This window comes from Schistocerca serialis, chromosome 6, assembly GCF_023864345.2.
Source record: "Schistocerca serialis cubense isolate TAMUIC-IGC-003099 chromosome 6, iqSchSeri2.2, whole genome shotgun sequence".
Taxonomy (NCBI): domain Eukaryota; kingdom Metazoa; phylum Arthropoda; class Insecta; order Orthoptera; family Acrididae; genus Schistocerca; species Schistocerca serialis.
Genome location: NC_064643.1, coordinates 194,158,851 through 194,178,800, shown reverse-complemented (window position 1 = coordinate 194,178,800; position 19,950 = coordinate 194,158,851).

Below are 19,950 nucleotides of genomic sequence, written 5' to 3'. Positions count from 1 at the left end.
TTCCACATGCATTCCCATCTGACCGGATAAGGATGCACTGTGTAACAGTGATACTGTCTCCCCACACTAATTACTGGGAATCTAATCTCTATATACATCTTAACTAGATTCATTGTTCCCTTAATCCTACACATATGATAAAAAGTGGCATACTCGCTTCAATTATCGGCACTACGTGCTCTACTCCCTCTGGAAACTCTCCCTCTGCCCACATCAGTCTCCGACTGAATTTTTCTGGTGACGTCAACGTCACACTCACCTGTCCGTGCAATGAGTGATGTACTGCCTCTTGCAATTCATCCATTCTCACTCGTGCATCACCAATGTTGTTAACCAGTTCCCGCAGCAATTTTGCCATTTCCAGCTTCCTTTCCACTATATCCAATCGCGTTTGTACCTGTTCCAGATCCGTATTCAATAATTTCTGTGTTTGTTCTATATATGCTCGTAACCCTGTAGCCATCCCACGCACCATGCGTGCCACATCCAACAACTCTGTACCTAATCCCCGTATCTCTGTTGTGTGTATATCCACTAACTTCCCTATGCTTTCCTCCCTGTCGCGAATAACTGTTAAAGATTTGTTCAAACCCTCAATATCGTTCCAAAAATTGTTTTCAGCAACTTCCCACCTGCATTCAACCAACCCCTCTTTACTCTCTTTCTCCTCCCTGGAATCACGCTCACGACTTGGCGCAGTTGTTCCCTTATTTCCTTAATGACCTATCCAAAGCCTCGTACTCTTCTTGCACGCCCCGTAATATTCCGTTCTTAGATGCAACCGTTTCTACACTCGTTGCCGCCTCCTGTAGCTGCCGCATCTCGTTCCTTACCTGCAGGATACTGAGTGCCAGCCGAAGCGTCCACTCGTGACTGGTGAGGACCACATCCGTTTGTTTCCCGAACAACACCCAACTTCGCAACGGCATATCCTGTACCTGGCCAGCTTGTGTCAGCTGCCAGAGGACTACGCCCCATACTATCCACTTGTACCTCATCCTGCGTCACCTACAGAGTGAAGGAAAGAGCTCCCATCACTACCCCTTAACACCAATAAAATAACCCTAGTCCATGCACAAAAATAATACACACATGATAATTACTGCTAACTACACATCCCTCGAACGTTACTTATGCTTAACAACCGGTTTACTGTCTGCTTCTGGCGCTTCTTTTCGCTTTCTGCCAGAAGAAGAAGTACATATACACGGATCTACTACCCCCTGGAACGGCTTAACTCCACTAACGTGAACCACCGTTGTCTTGGTAGGCAATTATAATTTTACATTGACAGGTGATGTCATTTCCTCTACCTGGTACGGTCCCTAGAACTTGTTTGTGAGCTTCTTGGTTAGCCCTTTTGGAATATTCGGATTAGCTAGTAGCACCCATTGACCTACTCTGTACTGTGGCAACTTCCTCGTTGTACGTCCCATCCGTTTTTGTCGTTCCAACGCTTTCGTGTTAGCATGTCTAACTCTCTGCCATACTTCCTTAATGGTTTTCGCAAATTGCCTTACATGCTCGCCCTCCACTCCCAGCCTTGGACGAAGCATGTCAAAAGGTAATGGTATCTTCCGCCCATACACCACTTCGTACGGCGACAATCCTGGCGACGTATGTACCTTCCTATTAGATGCCCTGGTTACGAATTGCAAGTACACATCCCAGTCGGTGTGTTGACTATTTCCATAGTGACTCAACATCTTAGCGATTGTGCGATGCACTCTCTCCATTCGTGCGTTTGCTTGCGGATGGAATGGACTAGTCCGTAGTTTCTTTACCTTCAGTAACTTGCACAGTTGCTTCATCAGATCAGACGTGAAATTAGTACCTTGATCCGAGATTAAGGACTGAGGTATCCCATACCTGAGTAACCAATTATTAACTGAAGCTTGTGCCACCGTACTTGCTCTCTGATCTGGTAATGCGACCATGACTAAATACCTAGAGAAGTGGTCAATCACTGTTAACACATACTTATTCCCTGCTGCACTCCTATTACATGGTCCTAATACAGCAATTCCGATTTGTTGGAAAGGTCTGTCTGCCTCTGGTAATCTTTGAAACTGATTCTTTTCATGGCTCAAGTCCGCACGCTGTGCGCATGGCACACAATTCCTGACGTACTCGTCCACGTCTTGCCGTCGTGTCCTCCACCAAAACTTCTCCCCTATCCGCCTATCCGTAGCTCTTCTCCCGCCATGTCCTAAAAGAAAATGGTCATGCGCCAGTTGCAAAACTTCAGATCTTAACGCTGCTGGTACGACAACGCGCGGGCCGCATTTCGTCGACCTGCAAAGTAACCCCTTCTGGACTAGGAACTGCGGTTGCTTTCTGAACAATTGGCAATCACTATCCACTTGGAACTGCGGTTGCTTTCTGAACAATTGGCAATCACTATCCACGGCTTGTGCTCTTTTCCACTCATCTTCAGTCACCACTGTTACTTGTAATACTGCCACTTTCCTGCTAAATGCGTCAGCATTGGCATGTTTCACACCTGGCTTGTGTATTAACTCATAATCGAACTCACTGAGTTTCAGCGCCCATCTCACTAGCCTACCTGCTGGGTCTTTCAGACCTAATAACCATTTCAGAGCTGAATGATCCGTCACAACCTTAAACCTTCTACCGTTCAGATAACATCGAAAGTACGAAATCCCGTATATTACCGCTAACAATTCCTTCTCTGTCGTGTAGTAATTTTGTTCCGTCTTGTTAAGTTGACGAGACACAAACGCTATCGGATGTTCTTTGCCATCAATTTCTTGCCCAAGTACAACCCCAAGAGCGTGACTAGATGGATCACATTGTAGTATAAACTCCTTCGAAAAGGTCTGGAAACTTCAAAACTGAATCTGATGTCAGTATCCGTTTCAACTTTTGAAATGCTTTCTAGCACTCTGACGTCCACTGGAAGGTAACACCTTTTCTTAGCAACTTAGTAATTGACCCCGCTATTTCTGCGAACCCCTGGACGAATTTTCGATAATAGCTCGCAAGACCAATATACGATTGCAGTTGTTTAGCCGTTTGCGGAACCGGAAAATCTCGTACTGCAGAAGTGAGACGAGGATCTGTCCGTACCCCGTCCTGACTGATAACACGCCCGAGATAATTTACTTGTGCTTGCGCAAAATGGTATTTGTCCAGACTGAGCAGTGCTACCTCTAATCTTTTAAACAACTCCTCTAACCGTTCTACATGCTGCACTATATCTCTTGAAAGAACTATAATGTCATCCAGATACACCACACATTTTTTCGTTTTCAACCCGCGAAGGACTCCATCTAGCAACCTCTGAAATGTTGCTGGAGCGTTTTTTAGTTCTAATGGCATTCTTTTACACTCGGAGTGATCACAATGCTTCGTAAATGCTGTTTTTGGCCTGTCCTCCGGATATACTTCAATATGATGATAACCGCTTCGCAAATCCATAGTGGATTGTCTAACGTTTCTGTGCTATTCGGAATCGGATATACGTCCACCACTGTCCGTTCATTCAAATGTCTGTAATCGCAACAAAAGCGAAATTTTTTCGACCCGTCCGGCGTCTCCTTCGGAACTAGGACCACGCTACTAGACAAAGGACTATTATTGTGCTGGATTATCCCATCTTCCAGTTGTTGCTCTATTAATTGCTCTACTACTGGTTGTAATTGTTTCGGTAGTCTGTATGGCTTACGATACACCGGAGCTTGATTCCCTGTCGGAATACGATGCTGTGTTATCGGTGTAGCAGGTATCGTACCCTGTGCTTCAAACAGTGCTTTATACTTTAGTAATTATGCTTCCATACCCGAACGATCATTTCTTCTCAAATGATTTACCTTGTCACGAAGTGCAGACCTGCTGACGGTTTGCTTTACAACACAGTCTAGCCTCGAACTATCGATGTCCTCTTCATCCATTAGCTCTACTGTGGCTATTACTAATCCCTTCGGCAGGTCGACATCATCCCATCCGAAGTTATCTAAACTCACCGGAACCAAAAACTGCCCGTTTATGTCTGTCACCCGGGATACACTCCTACGAATAAAGCAATGCTTTTCGTCTAAAACCTCATTACTCGGTTGTGGCTCTACCAAGAATAACCCCTGCTGTTGCACAAGACATCCACCGGTACCCAGGTCAACTTCCCTGTACCTGTTGGTACTTTGTCACACGAAGTCACCTTTTATGCACTTATACGCAGTTTAGTTGGTATCACCTTAGCTATCGGTGCACCTTGCGACTCTGAAACATTTGCAACGGCTGTACCCATTGAGAACAAGTTCTCATCGAGTTCCAGTGTATGTTGTCCGCAGCTCGTGGTCGTGCGGTAGCGTTCTCGCTTCCCACGCCTGGGGTCCCAGGTTCAATTCCCGGCGGGGTCAGGGATTTTCTCTGCCTCGTGATGACTGGGTGTTGTGTGATGTCCTTAGGTTAGTTAGGTTTAAGTAGTTCTAAGTTCTAGGGGACTGATGACCATAGATGTTAAGTCCCATAGTGCTCAGAGCCATTTGAACCATTTAGCATGCGTATGTTGCGCAAGGTCAATTTTGGCGTGATGCTTAATCAGAAAGTCCAACCCAAGTATCGCTGAAAATCCCTGTCCCACAGTTGACAACATCTCCATTTGCTCCCGGAACCACACGTTCCCTATCTTAAACTTGAGCTGTGCTGTCTCTAGTGCATCTAACTTTTTATCACCTACTGCGCGCAATCTGTATCTCAGAGCTTCCAATCTTTTCTTGCCCACGAGGTCCACACTGACAACTGATACATGCACTCCAGTATCCGCTAAAACTCGTCAGCACTTATCTTTTATCCAAACCATCAAACTACAAATCGCTTCTTCGTGCACTCTCTGAGTACCTATTTTCACTGGAAATGCCTCCCGACGGCAGGAACACTCCCTTTTTCGTTTAACAGTTTTTTATCTGCTGTATCATTAACCCGTTTCTTGGCTTTACACTGCCGTGCCATATGCCCTATTTTCTGACAATTGAAACACTGCGGTTCCAGACATTGTCTTGTGCTTCCCACAACGGTAACACTCTTTGGAAGACGAAAAAATTTTCTTCTCATTGCGACTTCTAGTGGCGCTATCCATTTCCTGCAAATGTGTAGCTACGCGCAATGCTGCTGCTAAGTCACTTGGATTTTCCATCCGTATCTGGTGTGAAAAATACAGCGAGACCCATCGCAAAAATGCGTCTAAAGCTCTATTCTCTGCTTCTTTCAATAGAACTTCATTTGCACTCGCATCTTGCGTTAACTCATCCATGTGCGCATTCATTCTCCTAATTCTGTCTGAAAATTCTTTTACCGTTTCACCCGTTTTTGCATCATCCTCCCCAATTTTTCTCTAATAAATCTGTTTTGTTTCCTAAACCTTTGCAATAATCTCTCAGTTAACTCTGTGAACGTAGTAGCATCCTTTAAACCTTCGTGGTATGCCACATAAGTCTTTGCGTCACCTACTAACTGTAACCTCGCCATTTGCAAACACGTTTCATCCGACCAGCCACACAGTCTAGCCGTACTACGTACGTCACCAACGAAAACATTCACATCCTCTGATGCTTTATCCGAGAAAGAAAGTATCAAATTAGCCGCTGAACAATCTGCCACGCCGCAAAAGACAGTAGCCTTGCATTCTACATTATCGTTTCCCGAGCCTGATTGAATATTTTGCAACAATTGTTCCTACATCCCCTGTATGTGCTGCTTTTTCAACTTATTTTCGTCAATCAGTTTCTTAACTTGCTCTATCAATGCGACTACGGCGTCACTTGTCCAGGTTACAGGTGTCTCTGGCATTTTCCATGTGGTATACCTCACCTCACAAAAATAAAATTGTATTAACCAGAAGCAAGTTTATTCCTAGCACGTCTAATGGCAAGCCATCTAGTCTTACAACATTGCCCCGTTACATAACCATAGAAGCCACACACATCACAAGTGCTTGGTACAAGTTTCTCGCAAGGAGCGAGGTGACCTGTTAATCCACACACTACATATTTAGATGGTACTAAGTTAACGTGACTATCACTTCCACGAAACTGCGATAAGTCTATAGGGGTGCTAGGCCTTTCAAGTGACACTCTCACATCCCTTAACGTTACCCTCAACGTGTCTAGCTACACAGAAAACATAGAGAGAAGGCAGTTGCTGGACACACCCTATTCGGTGTTTCTCGGTTGTTCCGCATGGTGCTAGTCAAAGTCGTAGTGTGGGTGCACCTGACACCACTTGTTACGTCTTCTGCACCATTTGTTAACAGCAGACACAGGGGCTGCTCCAAAGACTGACGCGGCGTGGAGTTTTACAATTATTTATTAAACTGTCTTTACAGTTTCTCCCTCATCGTCGCTGCCCAGCACTACGGATCCCTCTGCCTGGCTGCTGCTATGTAGATTCTCTGACAGTGCGCGCAACTCGGGAGCCTCAAGCCACCTTTGCTCCACTGAAGCCAGGATGCCCTGTGGTTGAGATGAACTCGTCGCCGCTCGGCGCCCCAGTACGTGAGCTCAGATGCCGAAGTCTGCTGCACCGGCGGCTGGGAAGCCATCAGTCGCGATGTCCGCGAGAACCCGTCATGGACGGACGGACTACGTGCTGTGCGGCCGGGTTGCTGTGAAGTCCGGGCGTCAGTCCCCCGCGGCGCCTGTGACCGAGACCGCGCTGCGGCCGGTCCTGCTGGCAGTTCGCGCTGTAGTTAGTCAGCATTGGTACCGACCGAACTCGGGCTGACATCCAGAGCTGAAGTTGACATCTGGTGGCGAACGGATGACTCCTGCGAGCTGGAACAGACTTCCGGAATCGTCACCTACGAAGATTGAACATTCGGACACGGATCACGTCCATCCTCAGAACCGAAGTGCTTCCTAATGGTTTCTGTCTGTTGCTGCCTGCGTTCCACTACTTATATCCGGCAGGAGGACGTTTTTTACCCTCGTTGGTAGCTTTTTGTTATTACTCCCGCAGTATATTGCAGCGTAACTTAGAGTGCTGACCTCACTTCCCCTTACTCAGCACTCTCCAGACTTCACTTGGTGCTCGGTCTGTGTGTGTCCTTGCGTCAGTCTGTTGGTAGACTGCTGCTGTCGCAAAGCCTCGGTCGCCAGCGTGCCTCTGTTTTGCCATTCTCCACTGCATGAAGCAATGATTACTACATGTGGCCGCCACAGTAGGATTTGTGCCTTGGCATGATGAACTTCTGCATGATGTTCTGCAGACGTCATCTGTAATGACATCTCACGAAGCAAGTAGTAGTAATAATGAAGAGTGTCTCTTTGCCATCTCATCTTATCCCGACCACACTGAATGAGAGCTGTTCTTATTGCTGGCTTAGTACACTCGAGCCACCATTGCAGCACTGAGGCATATGTTGGTAGACGGCGTTGACATGTGGCCCATACCTCCTCGACTCTTTTATGACATTCGGGGTCCGTCAAAAGTGAGGAATTGAGCTTCCATGGCCCTCAGCTTCTCCACACACTTTCTGAGGGAATGATATGGTACAAATGTAAGCCAGATGATCGGTATATGCCACAGGCCATCGTTCCGCGTCGACCACTGTATCCCATACGCCAACCAAAACATATATTCGAACAAGTGAATAGTAAAAAAAAGTATATCCTACACGGTTCCTATGAATCCTGTCCCAGGTGTCGCCTAACCCCAGGTCCGAGCATAGCACTAGCAGTTCACGACAGGTATTGTAATGTGGAGGCTGGTCTTTTTGGGCTAAAACACAATTGAAGTCACCACCTATAATGAAAATAAGGGCACAGTCTCTTCCGAATGATATTTCGCACGCGCTCCTCTGTTATCTGTGCCGGATGGGGCATATACATTTACCAATTCGATTAACAGTTATCACCAATCCTCATGCTGAAGGCAGATAAGCGAGGTCGCGAACCGGAATCCCGTCCCTGTCCAATATCGCCGTTCCACTGTCGCTGTCCGAGTGAGGCGAGGTGTTGGAGATGTATCCATGTACTTCATGGAACTCAGGAATGTAAATTTGCTGCACCATCAGTACATCCACATCCGACGCATATATCATGTCCCTAAACAATTGCTGTTTCACGGGCTATCTAATGTTATTTACGAGGACTATCCAAATTCTATTTGTCTGGGTTCAAGTAGCTCTCATCTCCGCTTAATGTTAAAATGACCAAAATTCACCATATCGATAGTCCGTTTGCTTATCTGCAGAGGGTAGCCCAACGGATGTCTCCTTCTGGCATCAGGTTTCTTGAGATGTGGGCGGATGCAAGTCCTCACCAATGGAAGGGTCGGCATCGGTGATTTCTTCATCCTGCGTATCCCAGCTGATATTATTGGGGTGCTCCAAGCTGCCCTGTGCTGCACTGATGTGTGGCATCTGTGCCGGCCGCGGTGGTCTCGCGGTTCTAGGCGCGCAGTCCGGAACCGTGCGACTGCTACGGTCGCAGGTTCGAATCCTGTCTCGGGCATGGATGTGTGTGATGTCCTTAGGTTAGTTAGGTTTAAGTAGTTCTAAGTTCTAGGGGACTGATAACCACAGCAGTTGAGTCCCGTAGTGCTCAGAGCTATTTGAAACATTTTTTGGCATCTATGGATCATTCACAGCTTTAGACTCCGCTGCAGAATGGGTGTCGGGCCCCTGAGAGGATGAATCGCCTGAACGAACAGACATCTTTTCACTGTCCAAATTCATATGGTCAGCTCCAAATGAGACAGGTCCACAGTGTTAGACTCATCAAGAAGAGGCGGAAGCGTCTCCGCAGAGTTTAGTCGGCTCTTCCTGCGGCGCTTCGGCGAGCGTTGTTTGCGGGCCCTAACCTCGGCATCTGGTGTTGGAGAATCTTGTATCTCCTGCTGTCTCGCCACCGCCACAACGCCCTGTGATGCTGTCATCCGCTTTCTCCACCACTTGCAGTGTCTGGGATTGGAGGTTGTTCCGAGCCATTCCTTCATCAATGAGGCCCCAAGGTGCCTCAATCAACGACGGCGTTGCTTCGATAGTACGCTCCGACCTCGGCGTCACCTCCCCGTGAATCGCCGTCAAGTAAGTCAGCGGCAGTGACGTTGGTATAGCTGGAATCTTGAAGTCTCCGCTGGGGAGTAGCACTAGTCTCCTCTGCATACATGCTGATCGAAGATGTCATTCACCACCACACCCGGAGCATTTCCGGCGCTGTTCGTCATAGATGACAATAGCTCTACAGCCGCTGATGTTTATGTACGATGGCACCTGTTTCGTAAGGGAAATTCGCACCTGTCGGACACCATTGAGCACAGGATACGTGCTAAAACTTGCCCAAAGTTTTGGCGTATGACTAATAACTCTGCCGTATGGCTGGTGTGACTCAGTGACCAATGATTCAGGTACCTCGAAAGGCGGCTTGAAGATTCGAATGGGCTACTGAAACTTCGCCAATATGACCGTAGGAGTGCTGGAACCGGAATCCTCGTTTGGTGGCTTCAATAATTCTATCGAATGCTGCGTCGTGAATCGCTTTTACGTAAAGAGTGCTGCTCAAGATTTATAAGTGAATTCGAATAAGCTCCGTGTAATTTAGATGCACTTCGTCCCTCAAGAAACGTTCGATTTCGAAAGCCTTCAGTCTTGCATACTCGTTACAGAACGTGAACTGTATCGTGGTTTTTCGAAAATTGTGTGCCATTGCACTCGATTCAAACAGTAACACACGCGAGTAACGACGGTGTAAACACCGCTTCTTCCGCGAACATTTGCAGCCGGGACATAAACAAGTCCAAGCTGCTCCGCTGCCAAAGGCAGACTGTGACCATCTGAGCTACCCAAGCACGACTCACGACAGTGCCAAACTTGGAAGGTAGGAGGCGATCTACTGGCAGAATTGAAGCTGTGAGGAGGGGATCGTGAGTCGTGCTTGGGTGGTTCAGTTGGCGCCGGCACAGTAGCTCAGCGTGTTCGGTCAGGGCTGCGTGCTCTCTGTAATAAAAAAAACTGAGTCAACGCAACGAACTATATCGATCAAAATGAAAAAAAAAGTTGGTGGAGCACTTGCACGTGAAAGGCAAAGGACCTGAGTTCGAATCTCGGTCCGGCACACAGTTTTAATCTGCCAGGAAGTTTCAGTTTCACAGTGGCCATGGGGGGTGGAGGAGTGCAACACTGTACATCGCGTAGATGAGGTGCTTGGCAGAACACTGGCAGCCTGACTCTGTGGCAGTGGCGTGGAATCCCCCCAACACACAGAGACGTCAGAAGCTGCATCCGGAATTATCTGGTACTGACACTCCCTGGTGCGATAGTTATGTAAATAAGAACAAAGGTGCGTACCTGTCCTATTCCTGTCGTACCGCACATGAAAGTGATGAGTGTTTCACAGCCATACAAGCCGCGCCAGTGAGAAGTTAGAACAAGTCGTCTAGTTCTGGGAAACAGAGGGCTTAAAATCTAGAGGAAGTAAAATTTTCACTATTTTTAACACAGGAAGAGTAAATTTTTCTGGATATTTTGAATATTCTACCATTTTAAAATTTAGGTAGCTTGGATTGGGATCGGTTTAAATTGTGAAACGGGGGAGGAAATACACTCCTGGAAATGGAAAAAAGAACACATTGACACCGGTGTGTCAGACCCACCATACTTGCTCCGGACACTGCGAGAGGGCTGTACAAGCAATGATCACACGCACGGCACAGCGGACACACCAGGAACCGCGGTGTTGGCCGTCGAATGGCGCTAGCTGCGCAGCATTTGTGCACCGCCGCCGTCAGTGTCAGCCAGTTTGCCGTGGCATACGGAGCTCCATCGCAGTCTTTAACACTGGTAGCATGCCGCGACAGCGTGGACGTGAACCGTATGTGCAGTTGACGGACTTTGAGCGAGGGCGTATAGTGGGCATGCGGAAGGCCGGGTGGACGTACCGCCGAATTGCTCAACACGTGGGGCGTGAGGTCTCCACAGTACATCGATGTTGTCGCCAGTGGTCGGCGGAAGGTGCACGTGCCCGTCGACCTGGGACCGGACCGCAGCGACGCACGGATGCACGCCAAGACCGTAGGATCCTACGCAGTGCCGTAGGGGACCGCACCGCCACTTCCCAGCAAATTAGGGACACTGTTGCTCCTGGGGTATCGGCGAGGACCATTCGCAACCGTCTCCATGAAGCTGGGCTACGGTCCCGCACACCGTTAGGCCGTCTTCCGCTCACGCCCCAACATCGTGCAGCCCGCCTCCAGTGGTGTCGCGACAGGCGTGAATGGAGGGACGAATGGAGACGTGTCGTCTTCAGCGATGAGAGTCGCTTCTGCCTTGGTGCCAATGATGGTCGTATGCGTGTTTGGCGCCGTGCAGGTGAGCGCCACAATCAGGACTGCATACGACCGAGGCACACAGGGCCAACACCCGGCATCATGGTGTGGGGAGCTATCTCCTACACTGGTCGTACACCACTGGTGATCGTCGAGGGGACACTGAATAGTGCACGGTACATCCAAACCGTCATCGAACCCATCGTTCTACCATTCCTAGACCGGCAAGGCAACTTGCTGTTCCAACAGGACAATGCACGTCCGCATGTATCCCGTACCACCCAACGTGCTCTAGAAGGTGTAAGTCAACTACCCTAGCCAGCAAGATCTCCGGATCTGTCCCCCATTGAGCATGTTTGGGACTGGATGAAGCGTCGTCTCACGCGGTCTGCACGTCCAGCACGAACGCTGGTCCAACTGAGGCGCCAGGTGGAAATGGCATGGCAAGCCGTTCCACAAGACTACATCCAGCATCTCTACGATCGTCTCCATGGGAGAATAGCAGCCTGCATTGCTGCGAAAGGTGGATATACACTGTACTAGTGCCGACATTGTGCATGCTCTGTTGCCTGTGTCTATGTGCCTGTGGTTCTGTCAGTGTGATCATGTGATGTATCTGACCCCAGGAATGTGTCAATAAAGTTTCCCCTTCCTGGGACAATGAATTCACGGTGTTCTTATTTCAATTTCCAGGAGTGTAGTTCAAACATAGCATAAGTGGATGTAAACTTAGGGCGAGTAAACTGTAACATCATAGTAGTTGGGATAACCACCAAGTTTTTGAATTTCCCATCATTTTATGAATTTTCTGTCATTTATTTTTAATTTCCTGCTATCCTATACATCGGGAAATTAATGGAATACGGTAGAGGGTTGGGAGCAATATGACGACAATGCCTGACATGAACAATGACATCAATGAATGGGGGGGGGGGGGCGAATGCAAACATGTAGGGTGGTCTAGCACTCGCATAGCTATACTACCAACAAATTTTCATATCAAGGCACGAAAGTCGTTTCGTTTCAAGTATGACCACAGTCGTTGCTTTGACAATCAGCCAACAGATTGTGTAAATTCTGAGCATTACATGGTCTGCAGCCACTTGTATGGCCGAGTATAGTTGTGGTTTCAGTCGTATGTTATTGTATGGTAAATTACTGGCTGCTTCTGGTGTATTACCACTTACACATGGTGACTTCATGTGTCCTGTTATTGTCGTGTTGTATACCTGGATGGGTTAGCAAATTTCCTTGCTTCCACTGTCAGCAGTGGAAACCTATTATTCAACAAATGATACAACGGAAATTATTTAGCAAACGGAGGTAGCTTACTAGCCTGTGCCCTCTACGTTTAAAAATACCCACTTCTGGGACTACCACCTGCTAAATTAATCCATCAATTCTTCCAGTTTCTTTGGTACTTACGTTCTTTGGTGCCTCATACGCTAAACAGCCGAGGTCCTTGTATAGTCCTCACACCTGAAATGGGGGAGCGTATGGTATATTTCATTAGTGAAGAATTACAACACAAACAGCTCGAAACTCACTACTGAGTGCTCTCTACCTACTACTCGGAGTATGGTAGACGTAGAAAACTTTGATACAGAGAGACATCGGAAACACTGTTAATGCTGTTGACACTGAACTAACTGTACGTCTTTGCCCATAGCCTCCCTTTTAAACAATTCTTCATATCACTCGCTGCAGTGGATGTGTACATACGTCCTTGTAAGCTGTTCTCCAGATAAGCGTATACGAGCGCTGCTTGGACTTTCTCACAGTGCTACGGACCGTGTGTCCAGAGCCGCCAGTCTCTACTGCTGGAAATGAGCTGCTTCAGTAGCTCAGTGACTAAATAGTTTCGAATATTTACCATACGAGGTGCATTCAATTTCTTAGACCCCCGATTTTTTTTCTAATTAACTACTCACCCGAAATCGATGAAACTGGCGTTACTTCTCGACGTAATCGCCCTGCAGACGTACACATTTTTCACAACGCTGACGCCATGATTCCATGGCAGCGGGGAAGGCTTCTTTAGGAGTCTGTTTTGACCACTGGAAAATCGCTGAGGCAATAGCAGCACGGCTGGTGAATGTGCGGCCACGGAAAGTGTCTTTCATTGTTGGAAAAAGTTAAAAGTCACTAGGAGCCAGGTCAGGTGAGTAGGGAGCATGAGGAATCACTTCAAAGTTGTTATCACGAAGAAACTGTTGTGTAACGTCAGCTCGATGTGCGGGTGCGTTGTCTTGGTGAAACAGCACCCGCGCAGCCCTTCCCGGACGTTCTTGTTGCAGTGCAGGAAGGAATTTGTTCTTCAAAACATTTTCATAGGATGCACCTGTTACCGTAGTGCCCTTTGGAACGCAATGGGTAAGGATTACGCCATCGCTGTCCCAGAACATGGACACCATCATTTTTTCAGCACTGGCGGTTACCCGAAATGTTTTTGGTTGCGGTGAATCTGTGTGCTTCCATTGAGCTGACTGGCGCTTTGTTTCTGGGTTGAAAAATGGCATCCACGTCTTATCAATTGTCACAACTTACGAAAAGAAAGTCCCATTCATGCTGTCGTTGCGAGTCAACATTGCTTGGCAATATGCCACACGGGCAGCCATGTGGTCGTCCGTCAGCATTCGTGGCACCCACCTGGATGGCACTTTTCGCATTTTCAGGTCGTCATGCAGGATTGTGTGCACAGAACCCACAGAAATGCCAACTCTGGAGGCGAACTGTTCAACAGTCATTCGGCAATCCCCCAAAACAATTCTCTCCACTTTCTCGATCATGTCGTCAGACCGGCTTTTGCGAGCCCGAGGTTGTTTCGGTTTGTTGTCATACAATGTTCTGCCTTCATTAAACTGTCTCACCCACGAACGCACTTCCGACACATCCATAACTCCATCACCACATCTCTCCTTCAACTGTCGATGAATTTCAATTGGTTTCACACCATGCAAATTCAGAAAACGAATGATTGCATGCAGTTCAAGTAAGGAAAACGTCGCCATTTTAAGTATTTATAACAGTTCTCATTCTCGCTGCTGGCGGTAAAATTCCATCTGCCGTACGGTGCTGCCATCTCTGGGACGTATTGACAATGAATGCGGCCTCATTTTAAAACAATTCGCATGTTTCTATCTCTTTCCAGTCCAGAGAAAAAAAATCGGAGGCCTTAGAACTTGAATGCACTTTGTACAACACAGGTGCCGCACTGCTTGCTATCATTTGCTAAAAACCTAGTTTCGATATCTTGAATCGTTTATGAGATATGATGATTCCCTGTGCTTAACGACATGAGAGATCGTTATTTTCTAAATTTTAAATAAAATGTCAATATGCTATCTACGTTTCATTCATAGAAGTGTATGAGCTATAATAAACCATAGGCAACACCTGCAAAATCTTTAAAATTTCGTGCAATGTTTTACTTAACTTGATTCAGCACAGTAATTATGACCAACGCGAAAAGAAATTGAGATCCTTTTCGAGTGAATATAAGACTGTAAGATCTGCAAAAATAATCATCATGGTTCTTTCAGGTTCCGTACAGGATGATCTTGGTTTGCGTTCGTTTGCGTATTCCTTGGAGTTGTGGCATGTCATATATTGTTCAGACTATGAGGACGGATGGGACAAGTCTACTGAGCATAAGCGGCACACCCACTTACAACAGCCGAGGAAATCCGCCATTGCAGAACACTGTCTTGACACAACTCATCCTATGAACAACACGGAGTTTCTGGCATGCGCTTACAGCTATTGTGATAGTGTTAAAATTAAATGATCAAGTAACCTTATAGATAAAGATCATGATTTTTTAAATTCTACATGGAATACTGGTCTCTCACTTGTCAAAAAGAGAGAGACCGAGTTCATGACACATCACTCGTTGATTATTAATTTCAGTATCGATAATTTTTGAAGTCGGTTCGTCCTTGGTTCGTGATGGCGCTAGTGTTTACTGTGTGTGTGTGTGTGTGTGTGTGTGTGTGTGTGTGTGTGTGTGTGCGCGCGCGCGTGTGTGTGTGTGTGTGTGTGTGTGTGTGTGTGTAACCTCCCCCTCACTTATCGACCTTAATGACAGTGAAAAATTAAACTGCGCATACCTAATGGAAATTTGGGAAAAGCAATCATCACCGAAGTTAATCTGTCGGTAAAGAGGGAGGAAGGGTTACATCTAAATGAAAGGAAAAATGCAAATGATATCAGTGGAAATTAATTTTGAAAAAGGGTAAAGTTAATAAAGAAAGTAAATGTGTGGACGTTACATTAACAATTAACTGGCGTTAATTAGGTACTTTAGATTTGGGGAAAATTATGGTCACCAGTCCTATGGACAACTATTATAATAACTGAAAAAGAAAGGTTAATGCACCACTAAAAGCGTGGCAACTGAAGGTTGATACATGTTGTTTGAAAACTGAATGTTTCTCAGAAGTAATAAATTTCGCTACACTCTAACTTAATTTAGCAAAAGAATTAAGAAAACCGGAAAACTGAAAGTTAATTTAGTGACTGAAATTAATAGTGAACTTTATTTCTGAAGCACTACAAAATAAAATAAAATAAGGGTAGTCTCGGGCTACCTCAACAGTCATCTCAAAAGCAACTTGAATCTACGCAATTTTGAAATAAGAGATTTAACTATGAACTTGAATTGAATGATTCTGAACAACTAACAATAGTAAAATTTAGTACGTACCAAGCTGAGCTGCAGTCACAGGTAAGCTAAAATATGGTAACAAAACTTGCACTCTTAATTTGTGCTTGTGTAATCTAAATATAGCTCCGTTTGGTTATGTAGCAAGCTATGAATACTTTAACTGAGCTTTGAAATTAAAGCAGTGACATGGAATGATATTACTTTAATGCTGGCGTTTAAATTTCAACGAGACTCGGGTTCATTTAGGAAAAGGAAGGGACCCTGCTTGGTAATGCAATTGGGACAATAAGCAACAAAGGTTCATGCTGAGTTTCTGTATTTTAGTGATGGAAATGGAACAGTTTGAAAAGCTGAGGTCTGCCATACAGTTCTAAAACTTTACATGGTTTCAGCCTTACTTGTTGGTTGATTGGAGGTTTGAAGTCGTCGGTCGAGGAGATGGCGTCGCTGTTGCAGAAGCCGGATGTTGGTGCACCTTCTTCTCGACACGGTCACCAGGCGAAACGGGCTCTTGATGTGTGCCAGCTAATGTTTCCCGTCCGCGACACTGTACCAGAAACTAACATAGCAAGTCGAGAGCAATTGCATGCTGCCAAACCCCGAAAGCTGGGCAACTCGCGGGAGAGTCACTCAACACACCTGCTCCACCGCCCAACTCCAGCCAGACTCTGCACTGCCCATGCTCCTCGCGGCAGAGTTAACACTACCCAAGATACTGAACACTTTGGTTCTCCACACGACCTATAGATGTAATAGTTCGATAGCATAGTTTTCCCTAGGCAAGACCCAGTGTAAAAATACAAATAATATTTACAAAACAAACCAACTATACATCGACATAAATGCAATTACAATATATAAAGATACAGAAATGTCATACCTTCAGGTAACAAAATAAGGAAAAAATTTATAGTACAATAGATGGAAATAGGAGGATACGCATTTCCTGCGTTACATGTGTGTTTTATATTTATGGAATTTGTGGAAGTCGAGGTTTTAAATTCCCTTATTCAGCGCACACTTGACACAGTTTTGCCTTAAAAATGGCATGGTGAGCTCCTGTCGAAATATCGGCGGTTGTCGACAACGTCATCCGGCTGCATTCCCCATACGTAATTTGAAGTCTTAAAGTGTTTGACACCTTGTTTTTAAGCCCCCGTTTCCCCGAAGAGGGCGGCGAGTTATCTGTGGTTTCACCCCCCTCACTGCGGCAGCCGGGAGCAGCTAGTGGGGCCTCGCTCTCACGGGCAGGTTTGGCCGCGACCACAATCGGCGCACTTTGGCCGCGATCCTGGCCGCCTATCCCGCTAAGCCTGGCGGGCGCGCTAATTACCCTTTTATAAACTCCTCCCGGAGCTGGCGGCCGTGCCAGCTAATTACCATGGAGGCGTGTAAGGCTTCGTGCGTCCCGCCGCCTGTGCTAACTGCCGGCTCAGAGCTAGGCCGCTCCCAAATCTCCGCTGCGACCGCAGCCGCGCCCTCCACCACAAGCGTGGTGAACCGCGCTCCACCTGCTGAGAGCTTCCTGCGACGACAGGAGGTCCTTAATAGCGTCACTGATATGGCTGCCTACCATTAAATGTGCACTGTAAAAACAACCATTCATAGTTGATGATTTTTCGTCGTTGGGGGACGACAGTAATAATACGGTGTATATATGTTACAGTTAAAACCCGTTTTTAGTTAAAACGCTTTCTTACTAGTTAAAACTAGTTTATACTGAGCCACTTCGTCAAAACGCGTTTAGCCTAGTTAAAACTACTTTTAACTAACTTTCGCTTTTGACCAGCAGTAAATTCTAGTAGTAACTAAGGCTATCAGAATCAACTAGTTTCAACTAGCAAGAGCGCGTTCTGACTATGCTAAACAGAACTAGTTTCCAACAAATTTATTTAGGGGCAAATACTAAAATTAAGAGCAACTACGTGTCGACTGAAATGAAAAAACAGCATTTTTGTATCGTGCAGTGCAATATTTATTGAGAATGTTCATCATGCGTCTAAGTCATTAATATTAACTACACCAATACAAAAATAATCATACCATGAAGAAACATTTTAAGGAACATTACAGAGCCATATTATCAGTATTAGTTATGAAAGTGGAAACAAAATAATCATGCAGTAAAAGTGTATTAATTACTCATACATGTGACAAAAGTCTAAATAAAAGAGAAATGTGCCAAAAAAATTTAGCTATTAAATTTTGATTATTTGTTATTGCAAGGCAAACTGTCGTGACATTTTGAGTTACAAAGGTTTCCTTTTTTCCTACAAAAGCACCTTTCTGAAATACATGCCTTCTTACACACAAGGCGAACAAATCCTTGCCCTGGTCCTAAGGCTGCCATCTTGGCAGCAGTTCTCAATGGTACCTTCGTCTCTGGCACGTCTTCCAGCAGCAAGAATTTCTCTTTGGACACGTCGAATACGGATCTGGAGCAAGTGTTGTGGATTGGCAGGAGAGCCAACCCACGAATTTTAGAGGAAGCCGAAAGGCACGCGTTTTAGCTCACGCAGGCTGGCGTGAGGTCTGGAACAGGACAAGGAAATTAGAACTTAGAAAAACGGACGCAGATGGTGGAATACTTAACTTTAATCCATTAATGTTGAACGTAGCTCTTGTTTGTACATTATTTACGATATCAATAGTAACTGAGCATGGCGCCTTGCTTGGTCGTAGCAAATGACGTAGCTGAAGGCTATGCTAACTATCGTCTCAGCAAATGAGAGCGTATTTTGTCAGTGAACCATCACTAGCAAAGTCGGTTGTACAACTGGGAAGAGTGCTAGGAAGTCTCTCTAGATCTGCCGTGTGGCGGCGCTCGGTCTGCAATCTCTGATAGTGGCGACACGCGGGTCCGACGTATACTGCCGGACCGCGGCCGATTTAAAGTCTACCACCTAGCAAGTGTGGTGTCTGGCGGTGACACCACATTCCTGCCCCGCAAATCGGCGTACTATTGTGTTATAAGGCTTTCGCCCGCCGTGGGGAAGCCCCCATGTTGACGTATGCGACGAGGTGGGGACCCTAACAACAGGCGAGGCTGTGCCACCCGCAACCTGCCATTCGGTCCGCGGGGAGCTAGAAAACGCCTGAAAACCTGCTCCAGGGTGCACGCCAACATGCGGTGTATGCGCCTGCAGAGAGACAGTAGGGGCTGAAGGGTCGTCCTCCATCGGGCCGGGGCACCCGATAGGCGAAGACGACATATGGTCCGAAGCGGGCAAGAGTTCCGTGTCGGGGGACAACTGGTCACGGGAAGCGATCGGCGGCGCGTCACCCAGGGAGGCGCCCCGCGGTTGCAGCGACGCGTCCACTGCGGGCGTCGCCGGCGGGAGAACAGGTGGCGGCGGCGGTGGCGGTGGCGCGTCGCCATGTGGCAAAATGGAAGGCAGCGTCGTTAACACCTGGGCCTGAGGCGAGCCAGTAGATGGGTCCCCCGGGCGCTGACCGGACGGCCCCGTCGCTGAAAGCAGACGGGGAGCGGCAGATCCCGTGCGACGACAGAGGCTCAGCTGCTTGAGATGCTGACGCACCTCACCAGAGGCCCCCAAAACCAGATACATAGCGCGGCCGAGGCAGCGAAAAATGCGCCCTTCGAGCCAACGCCCTGAACCTCGGTAGTAGCGGTAGTAGACAAAGTCGCCTGGGGCAAAAGCAGGTGTCTGCCGCTGCACAGGAACCTGAAGCGGCGGATGTAGCAAAGACATCAAGGTTCGATGATGACGACCGTGGAGCAACTCAGCCGGCGAGCGACCATCTCGGGGCTGAGAGCAATGCGAGGACAAAAAGAGCAATAACGCGTCCTCCCGAGAATGCGACTCTTTCAACTTCAACATCTGTGACTTGAAAGTCCTGACCAATCGTTCAGCGGCACCGTTTGACTGTGGCGAAAACGGCGCGGACGTCAGATGTTGAATACCATTGGCCTTGCAGAATGACTGAAATTCTACGGACATGAATTGTGGGCCATTGTCGGAAACAATAGTCTGCGGCAG